This window comes from Pleurodeles waltl, chromosome 1_1 (assembly GCF_031143425.1).
Source record: "Pleurodeles waltl isolate 20211129_DDA chromosome 1_1, aPleWal1.hap1.20221129, whole genome shotgun sequence".
NCBI classification, from domain to species: Eukaryota; Metazoa; Chordata; class Amphibia; order Caudata; family Salamandridae; genus Pleurodeles; species Pleurodeles waltl.
The window spans coordinates 391332925-391353450 of record NC_090436.1 but is presented as its reverse complement, the minus strand read 5'-3'; the positions used below and the strand labels follow the sequence as shown (position 1 = coordinate 391353450).

Below are 20526 nucleotides of genomic sequence, written 5' to 3'. Positions count from 1 at the left end.
TACAAGCCCCTCACGGACGGCAGTTTCTACCGTGGCTATTTTCCGTGCTCAAAACGTAGAACCACATATAGAAACTGAATATTGAAACAGTGTGCTACAACAAAAGACACGCTTGTGTCAATCGATGAATTCTTAATTCAAGGTGTAGATTTCCATAATGAAATCGATGACACCAAAGAGGATTCGCTTCACCGAGCGGGAAGGATCGTGATGGAATCTGCGACTAGATCCTGTCTCTACCAAATAATGCGTTACCGAAGGTAAGTAACTTGTTAATCTGATAGAGACATCTAGTTGCAGATTCCTTACTTTAGAATCAGATGCCAAAGTCATACTAACCCCAAAGGAGGGACTGTGAACTGAGACCTTTAAAAAAAGTCTCTAAGTATCACAAAACCGGTCTAGAACAAGAGAAAAAGACCAGAAAATCATAATAATTTAGGTGGGTAACAACATACCGTACAACATAAAAAAAAAAAAAAAATCATAAGACATTAAAAAACATGGGAATAAGCTCATCCATTTTAGTATGTCAAATGTGTATCAGAAGAAACCCACTAATATGTAACCAGAAAAAAACCAGACTAGTACAAGAGAAATAGACTGTGCATTCATAAGAATACCTATGAGCGATCACATACTCTTTACTAAAAGAACTGTGTGAAGGACTACAGTAAAAAAAAAAACTGAAAATGTTGAGCACACGGCGATAGCATCACCCATGACCAAGACCATCAAACACCTGTCACTAAAACAAAACCGGTCTAGAACAATTCATAATAATGTAGGTGAGCCATAACATATTTCACAATGTAAAACTTGTGGAAGGAACCATGGATAAGAAGTTATAAAACATTCAAACAACACGTAATGAAGAAAATCCATTTTAGTATGACCAATCAGTGTAAGAAGCAAACTAACAAAATGAATATTAAACTACTCGCTCCCTTGGTGGGATCCAAACCCATAAACAAGCACCCCATAAGTACGGTCGAAAGGACCACAGCAATGAAATCATAAAGGCAAATAAAACATAGGTAAGAAACACTACCCATGACTATAGGACAGTACTGCCAAATGAGCTAGTGAAGATAAATCTATGTGTTTTTATATGTAGACCCAACCTTCATGTTCTACACTGTTGGAACACAGAGCACCATAGCATGCCATTGGGCAATGCCTTTTGCCAAGTAAAGGTATACCTTTACATGGCAAAAGGCATTGCCCAATGGCATGCTAAGATCCTATTGCTCAAAAGCATTTTAAGATCCTAACTAGATCCACTCTGTAAGAAACACATAGAATGTCTATCTCTTGTAGAGAAAACATACAATTGCCCTCTCTAAAAAGAAGTCGAAGACCGTAATAGCAATCATTTGGCATATAAATAGACTTTTCCCCAGGAAAGGTAACTAGAGATGATAAGAATATCTCCAAATCATAAACACACACACATATATCTATATATATATATATATATATACATAGTAGTACAATAAACAAACACCTATATAGTAAACAATATATATATATATATATATATATACATATATATACATACACACAACACCAAGGTGAGTATGTGACTCACTTATCAATAAGACTCACCTACAGATGAATTAGGTCTCAAGTACGCAAAAACTAAAAATTCAAAAGATTCAGAAATTAAAAGAATCTGTCCATTTTTGTATATTCCGTCTTAGGACAACACTTCTCGAAGTGTGGACCCAACCCACAACAACTAGAGTTGTGTAATGATGAAAACAGTTGTACCTAGATGAGGCAAACATCTAATCTACGCATGCACCACAAATATGAACATCTTTATAGAGAAGGAAAAGTACCCCTGAAGAGGATAAAACCCTTCAGAAAAGAAGGAAGTCTTAAATGCAAACACAAAAGCGCAGAACAACTCCTAAAGAGTCAATATTATTAAGTATTCTTTACCAGAGTGTGAACAGAATCTATAGAGAGATAAGTTTCAATAAAGACCCATGATAACGTGACAAATGCCAAGAAAAAGAAGGTATAATGTTCAAAGGACATGTCGAAACCATATAAATGTCTACACTAAAGTGTAGAAAATCCATCAAACTGTGATGCCTATCCGATATAAAACCTTTCAGACCAAAACAAAGAAGGTGTCTTGAAGTCCCCAAGATGATACTTTCTTGTTTCTAATGTATCCACTCTACCAAAAGTAAAAAACAATACAGTAGGAAAATAGCATCTTTCTGACATCGTTACCCCCACTTTTTGCGTGGCGTCAGGGTGTTTAGACTGTAGTGCACTGCGAATCTGTTAACCAGGACACCAGTGCCTGTGCTCGCTCCTCTAAATATGGTTGCTAGTAAACTTTACACCCCACATACTGGTGCACCCATGTAAGGATCCATAGTACCCAGGGAATTGTTACACCAGGGGTCTTCCCCTGGGCTCCAGCATGTATTGTGCCACCCATGGAGCCCAAGCAAACTGTGTCTGCAGGCCTGCCATTTCAGCCTGCATGGAATGGTGCATGCACCCTTTCACCACTGATATAAGGCTTACCTTGTATTGTGGTCACTGCACTTAAGCACTGTAAGTCACCCCTCTGGTAGGCCCTTCAGCCCAAGGGCAGGGTGCATGTCCCTAAGTGTGATGGGACTCCTGCATGAGCAGGATACCCCTACAAATCCCAGACTCCATTCTCTGGGCTTTGTAAGTGCGGGGAAGCCATCTTAAAGTACGTAGTGGACACTGGTCAATACAAGTGGTCCAACTACATTATGGCTTCCCCGAACCTAGGCATGTTTGGTATCAAACATGTTGGAATCATGCAACTACACCAGTTCCAGTGGTAATTGTGTGATCCCCTGTACTCTGGGGGTTCCTTAGAGGATCGCTCAGTTCTGCCTGTGCAACCTTGCAGGGTCTGGCTGCCAGCCCTAGCTGCTGTCGACCCCAGACACTGTTCTGCCCACCTGCTGATGAACGTAGCTCGAGCAGAGGAAGGTAGAACAAAGGATTTCCTGCAAGGGAGAGGTGTAACCACCTCTTCCTTTGAAATAGGTGTCTCTGGGCTGGGGTGGCATCTCTGTGCCACCAGACTGCTTTGAAGGGTGCCCTCCTTGCATAATCTGGTGTCCACCAGTTCAGGAACCTGCTGTTCTACACAAAGGACAAGGGGTGAACACCACCCTGCCAAGCCCCTCCACTAGGAGGGTGCACAAAGCTCTGCCAGGTGGCTGGTTGATTCTGCCATCTTGCAAATAAGATGTGAAGATGCCCTTGGAAGCATCTGACTATTTAGGTCAGGTAGATGACGTCCTTGACCCCCACCTCTGATAGGTGGGTCACTTCAGTGTGACCAATCCCCTTTTAGGGTTACTTAGGGGCTCCCCCGAGAGTAGGTCATCAGATTCGTCGAGCAGGACTCTTCAAGGAATTCTCTGAGAGACATCTTCTGCTCCTGGCCTCTGGAACCGCTGTTGGTCTGCTTTTGGACCTGAACCAAGATTGTGCCGAGTTGGGAGGGCTCCCACTGCAATATTGTTTCTCCAACTCCTGCAAGATTTCTGCAACATCCGTTGCTGTGCATCCTCCAGGGTCACAAGCACTCTGCCTGCATCTGAGAAGCAAGAAGTAATCTCTCTTGGACGGAGTCACTCCCCTGCATCTCCAGGCACCTCAAGATGATGACCGGATGGTGGATCCTGCTGTCCCAAAGACAACGTAATGGCTCTGCTCACAGGTGGTGGCTCTGTGGTCCTCTCCTGGTCCAACTTGTCTTCGGACCAACTTGGAAGATGGTGGACCCTTGCTGCAGCCACTATAATGAATGCCTTTGCACCGCAACTGTTGCTCTTGCCAAGGCTTGTTGGCTCTTCCTCCAAGAAGATCTTCGAGCTCCAAGAAGACCCAGCCTCCAGCACTCTCCAACTCCAGATTAAACTCCCACTCTGCAGCTCCTGCGATGTGGGACTCCTGTTTGTTGTGCTGCTGAGGCCTCCTTGCGTTTCTCTGTGCCTGCTGCCAGTGGGTCACTTGTGGGGGCTGCTTCAACTCCAGCTGGCTTTCCTCTCTGCTGAAGGCCTACCCTGACTCCCCAAGAGTCGAGTCATTAGGACCTTCCTGGTCCTCCAAAACCTGCAAACGTCCTTGCAAACATCCTTGCAAACGTGATCTGCATTTGTCAAGGTTTGTTGGTGGTCCTGCTGGCTACTGACCTCACTGCAACCCAGCGACCTATGTGGGACAGCTTGTGGGCAACTCCAAGGATCTTCTGCAACCCCCTGGACTGTGCAGCTGCACTTCTTCTTTCACCATTCTGCAGGAACTTTACCTCCAAGAGGGCGGGCATTGGCTACCTACATTGCCTGGACATCTCCCAGTGGTCTGGACACTGTACTCTTCTTTTTCAGGTTCCTCTCGTCCGGAATCCCCCCTTGGGTTCCACCGACCTGATCAACAGGTCGCGACAGCAGCTGGACAACAGAGGCTTCCATTGACTACAACGAGGGTTTCCGAAGCCAATTCACCCCTACGCACCTGGTGTAGGTACACAGGCCTTCTCACTATCTACGGGTGGGGACACACTCAAACCTTCTTGCCAACAGCTTTCCTCAGGGTCCACTGGGAAGGGTCCAGTATCCATAAAAATCAAACTGGGACCGTACTGTGTTAGCCGGCTCGATAACAACTCTGCACCCAGGCACCTGTAGGATTTCTGGTACTTACCTCTAGTAATTTCCTTCTCCCCAAGCCCCTGAGATCCTAACACACTTACCTTGGTTGGGCACCTCCATTCTTATACCAATTTCTTACTATATGGTTTGGCACCCCCAAAGAACCCCATGTATCTTTATGCTTTTCCTGATTACTGCAAAGTGTATATTTTGGTGTGTTGATATCTCCAGGTGGAGATATACTAATGTTAGAGTAACTTTAGTGTTGTAATAAAGACACCTTTATTTTTTCAACAACCAGCATGATTCTTTCTTATGACTGGTTACGGACTATTGTGGTATTGCAAGTGCTTTACACTCCTCCCCGATAAGCTTTAGCTGCTCACCACAGTTACCCCTTGATATTGTTTGCTACCTGAACACACCTAAACACTATCACTAAGGGTTGCCTGGACTCAGTATAGGGTTTCACACCACAGGTGTACACCATAAACAGAGCCAGCCTCCTACAGACACTACCATATAATAGGTAAAAGTAGAACGTACATAGCAATAAGTGTAGATCAAAAGCTACCTTGTCTGACAGTACAAGAACGACTTAGCAAACAGACACCCATAGTGCTGTATAATACTAATAAAGAAACCTCTTTGAACAGAAATTAAATAATATACGGACACCCCTGTGGAACTGTTAACATTACAAGTTCCATATAAGGGATACTAGACAAGTTGGAAAAATAACTTTCTGCAGAGGGAGCAACTCTGTACCCACAAAAGAAGGTGTAATAGCCCACACACTAAGGAATAAGGAATCCAGACTGTGTATATATATATATATATATATATATATATATATATATATATATATATATATATATATATATATAAATACTCACCAGGCATACAAAGCAAATACTCTACTTGGAGTATGGTTCATACCATGAAGGTATCAACTCTTAAGCATAAGCTCTTCTTCAGAGTAAAGTAAAGAATATCACCTTTATTTAAAAAGAGATAAACTGCTAAAAAACTGTCATTGACAAACTTTAAAGAATAATAATAATGAAAGTAGCCTTGAAGCATCAGGCAGGAAATCTCCATAGGGTCCCAGGATAATATACACCCTAAAAATCTATCCTTGACAATTTAAGGAAAAATAACACCTGCTGAATGAAGGAACACCTACCGGATGCCACCATTAGGAGGACAGACCTAAAACTGAATGAGCCTCACTGCACTGCCAAAGCATGGCTCATCTGCAATATAGTAAAGACGAATAACCCTCTACAAGTCAGTATAGGAGGTATTCAGTAGGCCAAAGAGTAAAGAGGAACCAAGCTAATTCGCTGTTCCACCCCTACTGTCATGAAAACACCTTAAAGCGGAGTCAGCCAAATAAATAGGCATCATCAAAAGGCATGTCAATCAATGTGGCTTCAACTGCCTCTGAAAATCCAGAGGTACGCAACCAGCAATGGCAATATAGTGCAACTGAAGAAGCAATAGCCCAGCCTATAGAGTCAGTAGTATCCATACCACAGCAAATTATTAGTTTAGCTGCTTGCTGGCCATCATGAATTACAGGGAAGAGTGCTCCTGATATCATGTGGAAGCGTAGGCAAGATGCTTGGCAACTGAGTCCCACAAAAATAATGAGAGAAACGTCCAAGAACGTAAGATGTATTAATAGAGCGTAAAACTATGCCTGCCACAGACGTCTAGACTCCTGGAATCTCTATCAGATGGGACACATGGGAGAGACTCGATATTATGGGAGGCCAAAGCAGTCTGTACCACTAAACTTCGAAGAGTAGGATGTCCAAGGATACAATACATAGCATCAGGGGCGGGTCGGTGCCTGTGAGGTATAGCCCGATCAACAGGAGCCCCTGTATCAGACTTAGCCCAAACCCCAACAAAACGTCATGTATGGCTTCACTGTAAGGAAGCACTGGTTCAACCTGTTTGGCCTTGATGGAGGACATCAATTAGGGGATCCGAAAATGAATTCCACTAAAGGAAGTGTTAGATCCATAACTACAGCAACCCTACTCAGCATGTCAGCAAGAGAGGAATTTAACTCTGTAGCAAGTCCAGGGGGTGGAAGCAGGCCTGAGGAAGAATCCAAACCTGTAAGAAAGTACCCTCTTTCTTGGCATGGTTACCCCCATTTTCTGCCTGTTGTCAGTGTGTTTGACTGTGTTCATTGGGATCCTGCTAACCAGGACCCCAGTGATTATGTTCTCTCCCTGTAAATTTGGTTGCTTGAACAACACCCCCGCCCCCACATTTAGGCATACTGGTACCCCCTTTTAAGTCTCTTATATATGGTACCCAGGACATTGGGGTAGGTGGGGATCTCCATGGGCTGCAACATGTATTATGCCACCCAATGTGACTGCAGGCCTGCCACTGCAGCCTGCATGAACAGGTGCATGCACCTTATCACTACAGGTCACTGCACCAGGTCACTGTAAGTCAACCCTATGGTAGACCCTCCCAGCCCAGAGGGCAGGGTGCAAGTAATTGTGTGTGAGGGCACCCCTCCCCTATCAGAGGTGCCCCCCCGGAACTTCAGTTCCATTTTCCTGGACTTCGGGAGTGCAGGGACGCCCTTTTATATGTGTACTGGACATAGGTCACTACCTATGTCCAGCTACATAATGGTAACTCCGAACCTGGGTATGTTTGGTATCAAACATGTCCGAATCATACCCCAATGCCATTGTCAGTATTGGAAGAATGATTCCATGCACTCTGGGGGCTCCTTAGAGGACCCCAAGCATTGCTCCTACCAGCCTTCTGGTGGTTCTGGGCAGCCCAAGCTGCTGTCATCCCTCAGACAGGTTTCTGCCCTCCTGCTGCTTGATCAGCTCAAGCCCAGGAAGACCGAATAAACGCTTTTCTTTTGGGAGAGGCGGGTAACACCCTCTCCCTTTGGAAATAGGTGTTACATGGCTTGGGAGGGGTAGCCTCCCCAAGCCACTGGTATGCTTTAAAGGGCACATTTGGTGTCCTCCTTCCATAAACCAGTCTGCACTGGTTCAAGGACCTCCAAGTCCCTGCTTTGGCACGAAACTGGACAATGGAAAGGGGTGGTGCCCTGACCTCCTCCAGAGGGTCACTTGATTCTGCCATCTTGAAACCAAGGTGGGCAAAGGCCTCTGGGATAATCTGAGTGGCCAGGTCAGGCAGGTGACGACAGAGAGGTGGTCACCTGGCTAGGTGACCAATCCCCCTTTCAGGGCTACTTAGATTCTTCCTCGGATGTGGGGGGGCTCAGATTCGGCTTGCAAGATTTCAGCAGGGCTCCTCTGCAGCCTTGACTTCTGGCCAATGGAACTGCGACTGGACCCTCCAGGAAACGACAATCTGCATCCACGACAAAGACTCTGCTTGCAACATTGTTTCCATTGCTCCTTCCAGCTTCTGCAACCTTTCCCTGGCTGTGCATCCTCTGAGGGTGGCAAATTTTCAGCCTACATGAGAAGGAAGAAGGAATCTCCCTTGGAGTGAAGGAGTCTCTCCCCTGCATCCGCAGGTACCAACTGCAATGACGACCGGCTGCGTGGATCTCCTCTCATCCTGAGCTGGATCCTGCATCACAGGTAGTGGTCTGGAGTAGTCCTCTTTGTCTTCTCTGCCAGCTGTCCAACTTTGGTGGAAGTAAGCCCTTGCCTTCCCACGCAGGACAGTACCCCCGTGCACCGCCTCTCTTGCAGCTACCAAGGCTTGTTGGCATCTCCTCCAAGGGATCTTCAGGCTCCTTGTAGCCCCAGCCCCCCAGCACTCCTTCCTGCGACGCACAGCCCTCTGCGTGTTTCTCCTGAGGCCTGGTACCCTTCTCCAGTTGCGCTGCATGGGCTCCTTTGCGACTCCTGGTTCCTCTTCCAGTGGGTCTCCTGTGGGGGCTGCCTTTTCTTCTGAGGACACACTGCTTTGCTGAGGGTCCCCCAAGGACCCCACCCCCGTGAGTTAAGTCCTCCTGGACCTTGCTGGTCCCCAGCAGCTCCACTTTTGCTTCACTGCGACTTCTGCCTTTGTCGAGGCTTGTTGGTGGCCTTTCCACACCACTGACCGATTGCAATCTTCCATTCAGAGTGGGACGTCGACTGCATCCTCCAGAAACTCTTCACTGACTACAGGGGTGCATTGCCGTTCGTCTTTGTCCTCCCATATCAACTCTTGCAACCACAGACGGGGGGTATTGGCTCCTGTCACCACCAGACACTCCTGCGACTTCTGGACTTGGTCCCCTTCTTCCACAGGTCTTCCTCTTCAGGAATCCACCACTGGTTGCAGTCTTATCTGGGTGTTGCATTTTCTTCCTTTTAGTCCTTTTGAGTGGTTTAGGGAAAATCCAGTAACTTACTTCTTTCCACCTGGTCGCTGGGGACACTGTGGTACTTACGTGTTTCCTAGTTCCCCCAGCTCCCCTCTACACATTCCACTTCCCTAGGTGGGGGTCCTGCATTCGCATTTCATTTTTTAGTATACGGTTTGGGCTCCCCCTATTGTCACTATTGTCTATTGCTATTTGCACTTTCTACTGCATTTTATGCCTATTTGTGAATATTAGTGTACATATCTAGTGTGTTACTTACCTCCTATTGGAGGGTCGCCTCTCTTGTACTTTTTGGTAATTGTGTCACTAAAATAAAGAATCTTTTCTTTCATGTGTGTAACTACAGTGGTACTGCGCCAGCTTTGCATGTGTCCTAGATCAGCCTTGCCTGCTCATCCACAGCTACCTCTAGAGAGCCTGGCTTCTAGACACTGCCTACACTACACTAATAGGGGATACCTGGACCTGGTGTAAGTACCTTAGGTACCCAATACACATTAGGCCAGCTTCCTACAAAGCCACTAGATGCAGAGAGGTGAGCCAGCTATCTGTCATGGGTTGTATACAGTAGGAAGCTGGCTCTGTATATACTATATCAAAATGAGATTTAGTGTGTACAGAGTCCAGCAGTTCCCCAGAGGCTTGACAGAGGCAAAAATAGATAATACTAATGCTCTATTTGTGGTAGTATGGTCGAGCAGTTAGGCTTAACAGAGGGTAGTATTAAGCATTTTTTGTACACACACAAGCAAACAGAAGAAACACACACTCAATGACTTAACTCCAGACCAACAGGATTTTATATAGAAAAATATGTTTTTTAATTTATTTCTAAAACCACAAGATTCAGTTTGCAGGTAAGTACATAAAATGAAAAGTACTTGACATAGATATAATCAGGACTTTGAATGGAATCAACAATGTATACAGTTTTCTCTAAAATGGCAAAAAGCTATTTAAAAAAAAGGACATTGTAATTTTCAACAGTTCCTGGGGGAGGAAAAGATACTACAGTTTTATAGGTAAGTATTCAACTTACAGTTCTTATCTCCAAGTTACAGGTAGTCTGTCGTTGGGGGTTCAAGCTAACCCCAAACACCCACCACCAGCAACACTGGGCAGGTCGGGTGCAGAGGTCAAAAAGGCACCAAATTAACGTGGGTGCCTACGGAGACAGGGGGTGGGGTTCTCAGAATCTGGTAAGCTAGCAGACCTGTGACTCTGAAGGCAGCCCAGGGGAGTTCAAAAGAGCACTGAAAGGACCCCAAGTAGGCACCAAATACCCCCCCACCCCCTCTGCGGCACTAGGGCGGCCGGGTGCAGGGTGCAAACAGGGCGTCGGTTTTTCAATGCAACTCTATGAGGGGACCCCGGGGGGGCTGCAGACGAGGTCCAGGGCGGCTTCTAGGGCAAACCACCAGCAGGGCAGGGAAGAGGGCCACCAGCTGGTTGATGCTGCACTGGAGGTCAGGTTCTCCAAGGCCTGGGTGCTGCGGGTGCTGTGTGTCCTTTAGACGTCGGATATCTTCGTCCGGAGCTTGCAGTCAAGGGGGTCCTCTGGAATCCATCTGCAGGTATCATCGTGGAGGTTTGGAGGGGTCAACCCAGAGGGGGCTCTTGCTCCCAATTGCCTGGGCATCGGGTTTACAGGGGTCAGGACGCACACATCTGTAGTGAGGTGGGAGTCCTTAGCTGTAGGTTTCTTTTAGACAGAGCCACTGTCCTCGGGAGTTCTTGGTCCTCTTGGGCCCAGGACAGTCCTCTGGAGTTGGCAGAGGTCGCTGGGCCCGCTGGATGCGTCGCTGGTCTTTCTGCAGGTTCTTTAACGCAGGAGACAGGCCAGTAGGGCTGGGGCCAAAGCAGTTGTCGTCTTCCTTCTTCTCTGCTGGGGTTTTCAGATTAGCAGTCCTTCTTCTTCTTGTAGGTCGCCAGGAATCTGAAGAGCTGGGTTCAAGGAGGCCCTTAAATCCTAGATTTAGGAGCATGTTAGGGGTCAGAGGGCAGTAGCCAATGGCTACTGTCCCCGAGGGGGGCTACACCCTCCTCGTGCCCACTCCCTTTGGGGAGTGGGGGACATTCCTATCCCTGTTGGTCCCTGTCCTCCAAACCAAGACGGAGGATTCTGCAGGGAGGGGGTCACCTCAGCTCTGGACACCTTATTGGTGGTCCTGGCTGGGGTGGTTACTCCTCCCTGTTTTTCCTAATTTTCCCTCCGGACTTGCTGCCAAAAGTGGGGCTTTGTCCAGGGGGCGGTCATCTCCACTAGCTGGAGTGCCCTGGGGAACTGTAACCAGAGGCTTGAGCATTTGAGGCAAACCGCCAGGTGTTACAGTTCCTGTAGGGGAAGGTGTGAATCACCCCCACCCAGGACATGCTTTGTTTCTGACCACAGAATGCACAAAGCCACTCACCCTATGTGGTCAGAAACTCGCCTGAAAGTGGCAGGCTGGCACAGACCGGCCAGTTCTATACTAGCAATTGGGCTAACATACAGGGGGGCATCTCTATGATGCCCTCTGGGTGCATTTTTCAATAACTCCCACACTGGCATCAGTGTGGGTTTATTGTGCTGAGAAGTTTGATACCAAACTTCACAGTATTCAGTGAAGCCATTATGGTGCTGTGGAGTTCGTAATGACAACCTCCCATATATTCAATATGGCTACACTGCACTTACAATGTGTAAGAATGGACCTAGACACTAGAGGCATATTGCTCATGCAGCTGTGCCCTCGCCTGTGGTATAGGGCACACTGCCTTAGGGCTGTAAGGCCTGCTAGAGGGGTGACTTACCTATGCCACAGGCAGTGGTTTATGGGCATGGCATCCTGAGAGGGGTGCCATGTCGACTTTGCCTTTTTCTCCCCACCAGCACACACAAGCTGCCAGGCAGTGTGCATGTGCTGAGTGAGGGGTCCCCTAGGGTGGCATTATATATGCTGCAGCCCTTAGAACCCTTCCCTGGCCACAGGGCCCTTGGTACCATGGGTACCTTTTACAAGGGACTTAACTGTGTGCAAGGGTTGTGCCAATTGTGGAAGCAAAGTTATATATTTAGGGAAAGAATACTTGGGCTGGGTCCTGGTTAGCAGGGTCCCAGCACACTATCAATCAAAGCTGGCATCAACACTAGGCATAAATTGGGGGTGAAGGGGGTGGGTAACCATGCCAACAGTGGCACTTTCCTACATATACTCTCCACCTCTTCCACAGTCTCTCCACCATGTCCCTCAGAAGAATGTAGAGAGAGGTCAGGGATACCCAGTATGACATCAACCGGCACCGAGAAGGTGATTTACATGACGTCGATTTCAACTTCAAACGGGGAGAGGGAGTCGATGTCGATCAGCGCCGCCTGCGGAAGACAGCTGATCAAATACAGGTGCGAAAGGTGGAAACTTCTAAGGGCTGTGCACCTGCGCCGTAACGGCTCCGTCCAGTGAAGCTGAAGGCCTAACTGAAGTCAAGGGTGAACCTGCCAGCGTGGACACAGTCAAGGTACTTGACACCTTCGTGGGGCCCACAGGCACTCCAGAGGAAGGTGATTTCCCAAAGATAGCGTGATGGGAAACGTACTATTCATGCATCTGGTTTAGAGTCGCCTCAGCCTCTGGAAACAGGAGGGAGATATGGGGTAGACTCAGACCTTGACTCCTTAACCGAGCCCGTACGGAGTGAATGGCAACTTCTGTGACTTCGACTGCTTGCGTTGTGACTTGCCACGTGAAGATGAAGGAGAATGAAGCCCACGAGAATGACTCCTTGTACGGGCCCGCTAACAGACGTCAGTATGAGAAGGAGACAGTGGTCGACGGGAAGTCTGGGACGGCTATGAAATCTGTGCCGCCAGAAGCTTCATAAGACACCACCGCAGAGCTGTCAAATGAAACTGACGACAGGAGTTGCACTCTTCAGAGACATGGTGCTCACCCAGGCACACATACAAATTGAGTGGGGGTCCGTAGCTGACATTTGTCATCCACAGGACCCACAGGGTTTGAACCCTGAAGACATGGACAGGAAAAAAGCACACTGTTCTGTCAACGAAAACATCAAAGTGGACAGAAAACGGCCTGACCAACATTTACTGGATCCGTGTTGCAAGCGCGGAAAAGAAGGAACTGATGTTGGAGTGTCGACAAGGAGGTTATATGGCCTGAATTGTCTCTCAAACTATGATTTAGCTAGCTCCTGTGCATAAAACTGTGCTTAACAGAGCAGTGATGAAGGAGAGAGGGTCTTAGCACCACACAGATATGTGAACTTATACCTACGATAGTCAATATATGTCATACCGAGATTTGGGGAGACTAATTATGATTGATGGAGTGAGTTTTTCTTCTCTTGCTTGCACAAAGCAGCTGCTATTGTTAAACTGGAGATATAAGAACATCTACAGTAATGCAGCAATTAGGTTAACACTACACTTCCAGTGTCAACGGTTTTATCACCGGCTTCACAGGAGTAAGTGGAAGGAAATATATTTTTTAATGATATGAAGGCATGCAAAGTGCTGATATAAAGGCAGTTTGGGTTATTCCTTTTATGTGAGCTATAAGACATGTTGCTCCATGCGCGAGAAAAAGGCAAGTTTGATCATGCTAATAAGAGGAAATGGACAACATTATTAAAACCATCATCGCTGTTTAAGATGACTATGGAAGGTGAAGGCGGCTTAAATAGAAATTTGTGCTCCTGCCTTTTTAGAATAAACAGACTTCCATTAGAGGTCACAGACCTAATCCAGTGGTGAATTCTTATGAAATCAGCAGAGGAACAGAAGTGACAAGCTTGACCACGTATTTCTTCCATCTTGCAACAAACTACTGTCATTCAATAATGCAGCAGTTTCTATTAGGCTAACAATGGAGCAGTGACCTATTTCAAGCAAATCAACTTTCTGACAGGTTGTAAAAGGAGACAATCGTTCCAATATGAATGCTGTACCATGGTTGCCAATGACTTCCATAGTGAGTGGAGACCTAATAAAAACTGGACTGATAATATGAAGCACTCAGCCACTGCACATTCTCTAATATGGGCAGAGTATGACATTACTTTCTTCACAATCTGCAGACAATTGTATGTATCCTGTAAAAGGTACCATAGGCATTTTATAAAAGAGAGGGGTTCAAACAGGAGGATAAAAGGATGGTTGGCCCGTCTGCTCACCAAAACTGTACTGAGCCCAGGAGGTGGGTGCGTTGTTTGTGTTACCCGTCACCCTCCATCTCTAATCTCCAATGTAAGAACGGTAAGGGGTTCTCACGACATCCAGGGATGCTGCTTCACTCAACCTCTGTGAGCTGAGTAGACTTGTGTGTTAACATAGAACAGCACAATGCTGGAATGCTTCATGACCATCAAAGTTTCATGTTTCTTTTGTTAACATTTTGATGAAATGAAGGTGGATGGAGATCGGAGGACATCAGACCAAAGACCAACTGTCAAGACTATCTCAAAAATATGGTGTAACGTCACATTGTGATGCCTTCAGCCCTCTTACATATATAGGGAGGGCGAGAATGTGTATACGGATGTACAAGTTACTTACCTTCAGTAACAATATAGCAGGTAGAGACATATTCTAGTTGCAGATACCTTACCGTAGAATTTTCCCCCAGGCGTCAGACTGGACCCGGAGATTTTTTCGCTGAGCAATACCCTTGCGCATTGGTAGCTGGCGTCGGTCGACTTTGCAGGCGTTGTTGGCGTCATAGTCACCGTGATGACGTCGGCAGTAGTACATAGACGCCGCCTCAGCACAGTAATGTCAGTTTCTTTTAAGGACTTTACACGCCAAAGCGCAGAGCCGCAAAGAACACTGAGATTGGTGCGCCAGAGCTAAGGACCTGAATGGGAATCCGTGTCCCTAGAAATCAGTTCCCAAGCAGGGAGGGCGGGTGGGTTGGTAAGGAATCTGCAACAAGAATATGTCCCTCATTATGAGTTCGGCAGGTGGCGCAAGCCGCCCGCTGAACTCATCCAGCTGGGAGACTGCCAGTGCGGTCATGAACAGGCCGGCCCTATTAAGTGTTCACCGTAGGGCCGGTGGGTGGAAACAGCGTTTCCCCTGGCCGGCCCTGTGGTGAAGAGGGCCTTTACATTGATGCCAGCTCCTAATGGAGCCGGAGGCAATGTGATGGTGCAGCAGCATCCGTCGTGCATTCCACTGCCCGTAATTCGGGCAGTGGAATGCACGACAGAGCTGTGCAGGGGGGCCACTGCATTGCCCATGCCAAGTGCATGGGCAGTGCAGGGGCCCCAAGTCGCCCAATTCGTCAGCCTTTCCCTGGCAGTGTAAACTGCCATGAAAAGGCTGGCGGAAGAGGACTCATAATCCCCAGGGTGGCAGGATTACAAATGCCGAGGCTGCCAGGCTGCTGGCGGCGTTTCGACCATGGCGGCTCCGCCATGGTCATAATATGGCGGGCGGACCGCCACGACCGCAGCGGTCTCAGGACCACCAGACTCATAATGAGAGCCTATGTCTCTACCAGATATATCGTTATTGAAGACAAGTAACTTGTACATCTGATAGAGACTTCTCTCTGCAGATTCCTTACCTTAGAATAGATACCCAAGCAATGACATCCTCGGAGGTGGGCTGCGAACCAAGATCATACTAGAAAGTCCTGCAGGACCGACCGACCGACCAAAGCAGCCGTCCCGACGGATCTGACTGTCCAGGCAGTAATGGTTAGCAAACGTGTGCAGAGATGCCCATGTAGTTGCCTGGGAGATATCCAGGACAGGAACTCAGCATGCTAATGCAGTGGCAGCAGTAGTTTCTCTGCTGGAAGGAGCGCGCAAGCCCTCGGGGTTGCTTCTTGGCCAAAGCGTAGGACATCTTCATGCAAAGAAGTAGCCATCGAGAGATGGTATGTTGCACCGCCTTCCCTTTCTTCGCAACCACATATCTAACAAAGAGTTGACCATCCACCCGGAAATCCTTAGTACGATTTATATAGAACGCTAACGCTCTTTTTGGGTCCAGACGGTGGAGTCTCTCTTCCTTGTGAGATGGATGTGGGTGTGTGTAAAAAGTAGGCAAGGTGATGGACTGGCCTACATGAAAAGGCGTAAAAGCCTTGGGAAGGAATGAAGCTTTTGTGCGCAACACCACTTTGTCAGGGTGCGTATGGGGGCTTTGAAGAATGAGCCTGAAGCTCACTCACTCTGCGAGTCGAAGTGACGGCAACAAGAAAAACAGTCTTGAAAGTGAGGAGCCGTAAAGGGCAATTGTGCATCGGCTCAAATGGAGTACACATTAAGAAAGTAAGGACAAGATTGAGGTCCCACTGAGGCATGATAAATGGAGTGGGAGGAAATAGATAGGTGAGACCTTTTAGGAATCGATTAACAATACCAGACTTAAAGAGTGAGGGCTGATAGGGTTACCTAAGAAAGGTCAAAATAGCCGATAAATACCCTTTAAGGGTGCCCACAGCAGAGCCCTGCTGTGCTAAAGAAAGGATGAACAAAAGAACCTCAGAAACAGGAGCAGAGAGGGGATCAACAGATGTTGGTACACCATGCCACAAATTTAAGCCAACAACAGGTGTATAACCGTTTAGGTGGAGGGACGCCTGGCTATCAAGATAACGTGACAGACTTCGGGTGGAAGGTCAAAAGCCATCAACTGCCGCTGCTCAATATCCACACATGCAGGAGGAGACTGGACAGATTTGGGTGGAGAACCGTCCCCTGCTGCTGCGACAGATGATCCTCCTGAAGAGGTAGTCTGAGTGGAGGATCGGGGGCCATGCTCAATAGCACTGGATACCATACTCTCCGTGCCCACTCTGGTGCCAACAAGATAACTTGGGCCCGGTCGTTCCTGATCTTCTTGAGAACTCTGGGCAGAAGTGGAATGTGCGGAAAGGCATAAAGGTGGCTGGAGTTCCACTTCAGACAAAAAGCATTTCCGAGCCAGTGCCGCCTTGGAAACTCCAACACGCAAAACAGCTGACATTGCGTGTTCTCTGCTGAGACAAACAGATCTAACCAAGGCACTCCTCCCAGCTGAAAGAGACCTTGTGCCACCTCTGGATAGAGACACCATTCGGGATCGGCTATGGATCGATGGCTGAGTTAGCCTGCTCTGTCCTGTTGTTCCAGTCATGTCCAGAGGCATAGTGCCTCCTGACAAAGGGTCCAGGACCCTACTCCACCCTGCTTGTTGCAGTACCACATTTCTGTAGTGTTGTCCGTGAACACTTGCACTACTTTCCCTTTGAGAGAGGGAAGAAATGCTTTCAACGCAAGCCTGATTGCCCGGAGCTCCAGAACACTGATATGGATCCCAGACTCCGCTGGACACCAGAGGCCTCTGATCTCCACCTCTCCCTTATGGCTGCCCCATCCCAGAAGTGACGCATCTTTCACTATGAATAGATCTGGATGGGGAAAGGAGAGGGATCAGCCATGGACCCAATGCGGAATTCGAAAGCCACCATTGCAGGTCTTTCGCAGTCCCCTCCAAGATCTCGACCATGTCGGAGAGATTTTCCTGATGCTGCGCCCACTGGAACTTCAAGTCTAACTGCAGAGCCCGCATATGTCATCTGGCATGTGTCACTAGCAGAATGCAGGAGGCCATGAGGCCCAGCAGCCTCAGAGTCAGTCTCAGCGAAACCCAAGACAGAGGCTGAAAGATCGGAATCATAGCCTAAATATCTTGGACTCACTTTTCAGGAGGATAAACCTGAAACTGCACTGTGTCTAGAACAGCTGCGATGAAATGGAGCCTCTGAGAGGGAGTTTGGTGGGACTTTGGAATGTTGATAGTGAACCCCAGCATGTGCAGGAGGTTCGCCGTAGTCTGAAGGTGGGAGACTACTGTCTGGGGCGAGTCCGCCTTTAACAGCCAGTTGTCGAGGTAAGGGAAGACGGAAACCCCCAACCTGCACAGATGAGCTGCAACCACCACCGTAACCTTTGTGAACACCCGAGGGGCGCTGGTAAGGCCAAAGGGGAGCACAGTAAATTGAAAGAGCTCATGACCTACCAAAAATCTTAGGTAACGTTTGTGAGCAGGCAGGATGGGTGTAAGGAAATGCCTCCTTGGCATGGTTGCCCCCTGACTTTTTGCCTTTGCTGACGCTAAGTTATGTTTTGAAAGTGTGCTGGGACCCTGCTAACCAGGCCCCAGCACCAGTGTTCTTTCCCTAAACTGTACCTTTGTCTCCACAATTGGCACAACCCTGGCACTCAGTAAGTCCCTTGTAACTGGTACCACTGGTACCAAGGGCCCTGATGCCAGGGAAGGTCTCTAAAGGGCTGCAGCATGTATTATGCCACCCTGGGGACCCCTCACTCAGCACATGCACACTGCCTCACAGCATTTGTGTGCTGGTTGGGAAAAAATGACTAAGTCGACATGGCACTGCCCTCAGAGTGCCATGCCAACCGCACAGTGCCTGTGGCATAGGTAACTCACCCCTCTAGCAGGCCTTACAGCTCTAAGGCAGGGTGCACTATACCACAGGTGAGGGCATATGTGCATGAGCACTATGCCCCTACAGTGTCTAAGCAAAACCTTAGACATTGTAAGTGCAGGGTAGCCATAAGAGTATATAGTCTGGGAGTTTGTTAAACACGAACTCCACAGTTCCATAATGGCTACACTGAAAACTGGGAAGTTTGGTATCAAACTTCTCAGCACAATAAATGCACACTGATGCCAGTGTGCAATTTATTGTAACATACACCCAGAGGGCACCTTAGAGGTGTCCCGTAAATACCAACCCGACTTCCAGTGTAGGCTGACTAGTTTCTGCCAGCCTGCCACACACCAGACATGTTGCTGGCCACATGGGGAGAGTTCCTTTGTCACTCTGTGGCCAGGAACAAAGCCTGTACTGGGTGGAGGTGCTTCTCACCTCACCCTGCAAGAACTGTAACACCTGGCGGTAGGCCTCAAAAGGCTCACCCCTTTTGTTACAGCACCACAGGGCATCCCAGCTAGTGGAGATGCCCGCCCCTCCGGCCACTGCCCCTACTTTTTGGCAGCAAGGCTGGAGGAGATAATTAGAAAAAGAAGGAGGAGCCACCCAACAGTCAGGACAGCCCCTAAGGTGTCCTGAGCTGAGGTGACTCCTGCTTTTAGAAATCCTCCATCTTGAGAGTGCAGGATTCCCCCAATAGGATTATGGATGTGCCCCCCTCCCCACAGGGAGGAGGCACAAAGAGGGTGTAGCCACCCTCCAGGACAGTAGCCATTGGCTACTGCCCTAACAGGCTTAAACAAACCTCTAAATCTAGTATTTAGGGGCACCCCAGAACCTAGGAAACTAGATTCCTGCAACCTTAACAAAGAAGGACTGCTGACCTGAAGTCCTGCAGAGAAGACGGAGACGACAACTGCCTTGGCCCCACCCCTACCAGCCTGTCTCCCCACTTTGAAGAAAACTGCAACAGCGATGCATCCAACAGGGACCAGCGACCTCTGAAGCCTCAGAGGACTGCCCTGCACCCAAGGACCAAGAAACTCCTGTGAACAGCGGCTCTGTTCAAAACCAGCTACATCTTGGCAACAAAGAAGCAACTTCCAAAGACTTCACGTTTCCCGCCGGAAGCGTGAGATTTCCCCCTCGGCACCCGACACCCCCGGCTCGACCTGCAGAAAACCAACACCTCAGGGAGGACTCCCCGGCAACTGCGAGCCCATGAGTAACCAGAGACGACCCCCTTGAGCCCCCACAGCGACGCCTGCAGAGAGAATCCAGAGGCTCCCCCTGACCGCGACTGCCTGTATGTAACAAGGGACCTGACGCCTGGAACCAACACTGCACCTGCAGCCCCCAGGACCTGAAGGAACCAAACTCCAGTGCAAGAGCGACGCCCAGGCGACCCTCTGCCTAGCCCAGGTGGTGGCTGCCCCAAGGAGCCCCCCCCCCCCTCCTGTGCCTGCCTGCATCGTTGAAGGGACCCCCAGGTCTCTCCATTGCTTTCTTTACAAAACCCGACGCCTGTTTGCTCACTGCACCCGGCCGCCCCTGTGCCGCTGAGGGTGTACTTTCTGTGCCTTCTTGTGTCCCCCCTGATGCCCTACTAAACCCCCCTGGACTGCCCTGCGAGGACGCAGGTACTTACCTGCTGGCAGACTGGAACCGGGGCACCCCTGTTCTTAATAGAAGCCTATGTGTTTTGGGCACCTCTTTGACCTCTGCACCTGACCGGCCCTGAGCTGCTGGTGTGGTAACTTTGGCGTTGCCTTGAACCCCCAACGGTGGGCTATCTATGCCCCAACTTTGAGACTTGTAAGTGTTTTACTTACCTTCAAAACTAACCTTTACTTACCTCCCCCAGGAACTGTTGATTTTGGCACTGTGTCCACTTTTGAAATAGCTTATTGCCATTTTTACAAAGCCTGTACATGATATTGTGTTCATTCAAAGTTCCTAAAGTATCTAAGTGAAGTACCTTACATTTAATGTGTTTAATGTAAATCTTGAACCTGTGGTTTTTAAAATAAATTAAAACAAGATATTTTTCAATATAAAAACCTAT

At 48.2% G+C, this 20526-nt stretch overlaps 1 protein-coding gene across 3 annotated transcripts in view; it reads right to left on the bottom strand.

The window, feature by feature from the left end:
* AP3B1 (adaptor related protein complex 3 subunit beta 1) overlaps nucleotides 1-20526 on the bottom strand; it is a 1440584-nt gene that overhangs the window by 88867 nt on the left and 1331191 nt on the right. The window lies entirely within an intron of this gene.